The 7500-nt window shown below is 48.6% G+C and overlaps 1 protein-coding gene across 8 annotated transcripts in view; it reads left to right on the top strand.

The window, feature by feature from the left end:
* The window catches only part of rhbdf1b (rhomboid 5 homolog 1b (Drosophila)), a 33722-nt gene extending 33025 nt beyond the window's left edge, over positions 1–697 (top strand). For all 8 annotated transcript variants that reach the window (XM_060036896.1, XM_060036893.1, XM_060036894.1 and 5 more), the window contains one exon: positions 1–697. This exon is cut by the window's left edge and continues 509 nt beyond it. The gene's annotated coding sequence lies outside the window, so the exon portion shown is untranslated.
* Positions 698–7500: the final 6803 nt, after the last annotated feature.

Raw genomic sequence — 7500 nt, 5'->3', positions numbered from 1 at the left:
AGGGCGCCCTCTGGTGGCAGATAGAGAAACATCCCAACCTCTGACCCATGTTGTCATCGGGGCTTCATATCAACAGGTTATGAGACTGTACAATGCCAAACTGTGCCTTTGTTTGAGACACGAACATGCACAGAAATAAACAGGGATGCTACTGTCAGTAAAGCCAAACGGAGGAAGGAACAAGCACATACACGGCATGCGTTTGTTATTGCCCCCACATGTCAACCACACAAATATGCACTTATTACGACACACAAACACAACACACACGTGAGTGTTCCCTGATCACACAGTGGTCAATTAACATATTTAGCCTTAGAATTGTGGTTTTATCCAGGCTCAATAAAATAATAAGTGAGCTGTAACTGTGAACACAATAATGTACGTTGAGTACAACAATTATGGTAGGCCTCCAACATTTCTGTCCAGAGCAAACATTTCAAGGTAGCTATTTACATAATGCTACACAGACCAATCACGATGCCAAACAGAGCCTACAGAGTACATTTTCACAAGTCGTTTCAGGACTGCATGAAAACACTTTTAAACACCTATTGTACTTGTAACGAGAAAATTATTTTACATTTTTTATGGTTTCTTGTGGAATGTTGTTGATGTATGAACGTGTTTCTGTGTTCTATAAGATGCCGTTTTAGCCATTCTTGGGACTAAATACAAACGCAATGGCCGAAAGAAATCAAGTTCTAAATGCTCTTCATTTGTTGCCTTGTTCTGTTTTTTTTTTTCTACTTTTGCCATGAACGTTTTGCCTTCAAACCAGACCATGTCCAATGGACTGTCCTTTTAATTAAGGAGGGAGGATAGCTAGGCCTAGTGAGACTGTTTCACTCCCTGACAAGATCAAATGCCTAATGCCTAACCCCTACCTCCAGCTTAATGAACTTAATGACCTATGTCCTATTCAAACACTGTACGTGAAGTTTCTTCTCAACCTGTAAATGGTAAAAAAAATAATGTTCGAGGTAATGCAAAATCTTAAAATCATGAATCATTTGTAAATACGTTCATCTGCGTGAACGTTGGAATATTTTGCTTTAGCCGCCAATAGGTGGCAGCCTTACGCAAATTACTGAGGCCCCGTAAAGAAAATACCTCGCAAGAGCCTGGTCTTGTAAACGAGCGTTTCAAACGGTTTCAATGTTTCAACCTTGAAGCACAAAGCAACGTCGTTCCCTCATTAATTCAAGCAGGAGACTTATTTATTACCGCGCAGAACTCTTAAAGGTGCCCCAAATGATCCCTCTCTTTTGTTTTCATCGGGTCGGTTCATTCAACACCCCCCCCAACCCTCCTTGAGTGCTCACACCGGTGTGCACACATACACACACACCCAATCTCCCCCACACGCACACACACACACACACACACACACACACACACACACACACACACACACACACACACACACACACACACACACACACACAGAGAGCCTGGTCTGTAATTGAGTCTTAATAAATATGTACTCCCTCATGTTTGAGTGGTGCTCTTGAGGATTCTGAGCAGCACAAACACAGGCAGCTCACAACACACACACACACACACACACACACACACACACACACACACACACACACACACACACACACACACACACACACACACACACACACACACACACACACACACACACACACACACAGCAGCAAAGCATAGCTGCCCTCAGTCCCTCAGGATACACAAAGCGGGTTATACGCCGGGCCCATCGTCTCACATCCATCAGCGTTACAGTTATGACGGCCCCCGCTTCCTAGTTCCTACAACCCACTTCCTGCTGCACGCGTTTCTCTCTCACGTGCGACCTCAAGGTTGATTGGACAGTAATTAAGAGGGCATAGAAGTCCTTCACTGTCCTGGATGCGTTCTGACCGCCCCTCCGCCTCTCCCCCCTCTCCCCCCTCTCCCCCTCTCTCCCTCTGGTCCAGTGCAACAGCTGATTGGTGCAGGGACAAAAGCCAACAATTACCCCCAGCCCCCACCCCTACCTTTATACACGACCCCCGCAGACCTCACGCAGGAAATGAGCCATCCACCTCTCCTCCACCCCCCTCCACCCTTCCTCCTCCTCCTCCTCTTCTTCTTCTCCCCCGTTCCAGTATAACCCACTAACCTGTACATCCCCAGGTCGTCCAGAGCCCAACCTGAACCCCTCATCCCACCTCCACCCCACCCCCCCTCCCCCTCCCTCCCTCCCTCCCCCGCCTCCATTAGCCGGTCCATTGTCTCCTCAGCAACTCCCTCTCTCATCTACCTTCTCATCTCCATAACCGCTTCTCTCTCCCTGCACTCACTTGTCGGGTTTTGTCTGTGTTTCGTCGTGTTAGTCTCTCTCTCACTGTTGCCCGTCCCTCTCATCCAGACCGCACACTCACTCTCTCTCTCTCAGACGCCCCCATAAAGCTCCTATAGAGATGGTAATGTAACGCGAAGAGGGCGGAATCTGCAGGAAACCCATCATAATAGCTCCTCCCTTGTCCTCTCCTCTCCTTTCCCTTTCTCTCCCTTTCTCTCCTCTCCCCTCCTTCTCTCCTTGTTTCCCTCTTTTCCCCTCTCTTCCCTTCTCCTTTCTTCTCTCCTCTCCTCCTCTCCTTTCATCTCCCCCAGTCTCCTTTCACTTCACCTCCTCTCGAACACTCTTCTCTCTCCATACTTTCCTCTCTTCCTTCTTCTCCTCTCATATCTTCTCTTGTTTTTCAATGTATATCATCCATTGTTTAAAAATGCAGCCACTTCTCATTTCCTCGTTCCTCTCCTCTCCTCTCCTCGAACATCCTCTCGTCTCGTCTCGTATCTTGTCGCTGCTTTCCTCTCTCCTCTTTCCTCTCTTCTCCTCTCTCCTCTCCTGTAACATCCTCTCCTCTCCTCTCTCCTCTCGCCTAGAATATACATGAGTACATCATTTATTCACAGATGGGAGCAGGGAAGAATTAAAATATGACATCAAGTGGTTGACAAATTGAATATTGATAAGGATTACAGTGACTAATAAGGCATATATTAACAGGAACAACTGGAGAACAGGTTCATAATGATTTTCACTGAGAGCAATGTTTCAACAGATGTAGACACAGACAGAAGTGTTAGATGTAGAGACAGGTACAAAGATAACCTACCAACCAGAAGTATCCAGTCTGACACAATTACAATACACATGGACAGGTAGGCAGATAGATAGATAGATAGATAGATAGATAGATAGATAGATAGATAGATAGATAGATAGATAGATAGATAGATAGATAGATAGATAGATAGATAGATAGATAGATAGATAGATAGATAGAAGGCTATAAATAGATATGCATGATTATATATAGAAAGATGGATAGATATTAGGCTATAGATAAATAGATATAGTTATATATACAGAGATAGATGGATAGATATTGACATAGATAGATATGCCGGCAGGTGGACCAGGGAAACAGGACACTGACAGCTGGCCAACAGGTGGCTCCTGACAGACCCTCTCTCTTCATTATGCCTGGAATGACCCAGAGGCACACACACACAAACACACACACACACACACACACACACACACACACATAAATGGGGATTTGTCTCTGAGTGTGTGTGAAGAGAGGGGGCTGGGGGTGCAGCCGTCCCACTGAGCACCTGGTTGATGTTTGCTGGGTCTGACGGGGCTGATAGGGAGTAATGCTATAGGCCTGCATGACAGACCACATGCTCCCATACACCACCTGGGTTGACAGGCCACGCCCCACTCCACTGGCCCACCCTCCTGCGTGTGTGTGTGTGTGTGTGTGTGTGTGTGTGTGTGTGTGTGTGTGTGTGTGTGTGTGTGTGTGTGTGAGAGAGAGTGTGCCCCCCTAAATTCTCCTGTTTATGCAACAGTGTGTAGGCATTGAAATCGAATAAGTCCTGCGTGTTTCATTATTTGGTTTCAAGTTGAGGGTTGATCGTTGTTGTTAATTACTGAAGGTGGTGCTTTGGATTACAACACGACTTACAATAAAGTGAGTCAACGATTGTTTTATGAACATCGGAGCGAACAGGACATTTATAAGAGGCAGTAATTATCCAAATGTCGTTAAGAACATGTTGAGCCTGGATGCTCCTCCCTTCCTTTCTCCTCCTCACTGTTCTCCCCTCCACCTCCACCTCCTCCTCTCTCCTTCTCCTCCTCTCACCCCGTGCCATGTGTCCTCCAGCTGCCCTCCCCCCATTATTATCCACCACTTATAGGCTTTAATGCAAACACACACACGCGCGCACACACACACACACACACACACAGACCAACACACACTCACGCAAACACACACACGCATACACACAAATCCACGCATACACACACACATACATACACACACGCGCATGTGCACACACAAACACACACCCATCCATGCAATCACACACACATATACACCTACACGTACACACACACAGACACACAGACGTGATTTATTATCAGACACGTATCCATAATTAAACACTAAATAAACAATAAACATATGAACTCATCAGGCTCAAAACCTACAAAAACAAGGACTTTAATGTATCTCGTTTAGCAGCACATCAGACTGCTATAACTGTACACACACACACACACACACACACACACACACACACCAACACACACGCAAGCACACACACAAAAACTATACCACACACACACACACACACACACACACACGATCCGCTGGCGGGGGGGGTCCGTGCTGATATCCAGGTATGAGGAAGTCGCCATTGTCTCCATTGTAAGGCAGCACTCGGTAATCATTGCTCAGGGCGGCAGGCCTGGACCTGCCCCGCGACGCACACGGCTGCCAGGAGGTGGAGGTGCGGGTGGGTGGAGGTTGTCCCTGGGCAGTGAAGTGCTCCTATGGCCCATAGTGACTCAGCAGCATAGATGAAGATCAAAGTCGTCCATAATCGTTGAGCATAGTGTACACAGAGCCACAGCCACGCCATCTCCATGGAAACCCACTAACACAAATCTGGGAGGCATGTACTGCATGCCTGTGCACAAGACGCAATGCACACACATTTGTGCATGGACATGAACCACACACACACACACACACACACACACACACACACACACCCACACACTAGTAGGCATGGGCCTCAACATAAGCAACATCAGCTACATAAAGTAAGAGGCTCGCATATGTTTATGCGAGTGTAGACACAGAATAACAGTGGTGCAAGAGAACCATGCTGGTCATTATAACTGACACACAAACACACACACACACACACACACACTCATCCTCACACTCCTGCATGACCCCCCCCCACACACACACCCCCCGACAGGTTCCCTGGTCCGTCTCCCAGTTCAGGAGAGTGTGGAGCGACAGGGCTGAGGGGGGGGGGGGGGAGGAGACAGTGGAGGTGTGTGTGTGTGTGTGTATGTGTGTGTGGGGGGTGGGGGGGTGAGGTGAAGAGGGGCACCTCATCGCTCAATCATCTGCTTTTTCAGCGCCAAGACAAGCGTGAAATAGAATCACACACACACATTTCCCACCCCCCCGCCTCCCCCCCATACACACACACACACACACACACACACACACACACACACACACACACACACACACACATACCCCTCCCCCCTGATCTGCCTTATCCAAATGCTACGATTTGATAGAGGGGACCATAAATATGCAAGGGCTAGGGGGAGGGAGGGGGGAGGGAGGGATACGCACGGGGAATCGATGAGCGTGGTTCTGCGGTACGTCTCGCCACGCGTGGCGCCCGGTGGACGTGCGGCGTGATTGAATGCCGTGATGTCCCGTCAGTTCCCTTCGTACTGCAGACCGTGTGTGCAAGTGACAACCGGGAGAGACACAATACGCTTCTGTCTTCAGATCAACGGCCCATGAATGTGTCCGGAAGTGGGGGGAGGGTGGGGGGGGGGGGGGGGGGGTCCTATCAATCACGTTCCATCATGTCCACTACGGTCATGCGTGAGTTGACCGTTTTGTATCTGCTGGGATAATTGCACGCAGGAGAACACGCCGACCATTTGATGTGGCTGGAGAGAGGGAGGCCGCCAACGAAGGTCATTTGTTTCGAAAGTCCAAAGTGGATGACTGAACCGGAGCAATCAGCTGATTACCCCGGTATTAGGCCGTATGAAATCAGTCTGGAGTGGCTGGGACGACAACGTCTATGGGCCTTGTTCCATCTCGGTTCCAACCTCGTTGTCCGAGCGCTAGCTGGCTAGGGGACCTGGAGAATTGTTTTTCCCAACGCAGTTCTGACTAAACCACGCCCCCCCCCCCCCCCCCCCCCCCTCCCCGTGCGAAAATGTGTATATTCATTGGCTCATTGACCACTGCTACTGATTGATGAAGATAGACAGTATGTACGTTAATGTAAAACCAAGACTCCAATGCTAAACCATAGAAACCAAAATGTGCCTAGCTGCCATCTACCAGCGGTCAACGAGCCAGTCGATGGTCCCATGGTGGTTTAGTTTAGGGTCCGTTGTTCAGTTAGTCCCTCTTTTCAGCTCCCTGTCGCGGTTAGCTTTTAGAACCAAGATGGCCCCTGATGAACAAGGCCCATTGAGGCAGGAGCCAAAAAGGTTTGATTAGGAACTAACCAAAATAAATAGCTAGTGGAAACTTCCCCTCGTGTCCCATCCATACATCATCCTCACAACACCGGGGGGCCACTGACAGACAGAGGGGCTTACTGGGTCAAAAGGCCACAGACTCTACAGCAACTGCCGTTTCTTATCTTGAGACGTTTGTAAAGCTGTGAGTCAGCGAGAGGTCTTCTATCATGTTTTAATCTGAATGTTTACTGTCCTTACAGAGGGCCCCCACACACACACACACACACACACACACACACACACACACACACACACACACACACACACACACACACACACACACATACACACAGACACCCACAGTCGCAATTAAAAAACACATACACACAAATGAGGACTCGCACACTTACAAACACGCAGACAAAGACAAACACACATCCACACTTCCAAACACAGATCAACGCATGATCACTCACACACTCGCAAACACACAGACAAAGTCACAAACATATACACACACACACACACACACACACACACACACACACACACACACACACAAATACCACACACATTGAGATGCAAAACACCACATTAATACAGACACACACACACCACACATATGTTTATCAGCGGCACTGCTGTCTATTTGCCTTGGGTCACCTGCGTCAATAACCGCGGGATGGAACCCTTCCTCAAGATAAGCCCCGCCCCCACCCGGCCACCCCCGCTCTCAACGGCGCCAACACAGTGCTCTCCTTCTCCCCTCTCTTCCCCCCCCCCCCCCCCGCCCTCTCCTTATACTGAGTGGCAGAAAACTGATTTTGTGACAGAAGAATGCCATTATATTTGACGGTATCATATATCACAGGATTCTTCTGTGAGGGGCGTGTGGTTGTGTGTGTGTGTGCAAGTGTGTTTCTGTCTGTGCACGTGTGTGACTG

Source organism: Gadus macrocephalus, chromosome 18, assembly GCF_031168955.1.
Source record: "Gadus macrocephalus chromosome 18, ASM3116895v1".
NCBI lineage: Eukaryota > Metazoa > Chordata > Actinopteri > Gadiformes > Gadidae > Gadus > Gadus macrocephalus.
Note: the sequence above shows the minus strand (reverse complement) of the source record. Positions and strands in the feature narration are given on the sequence as shown.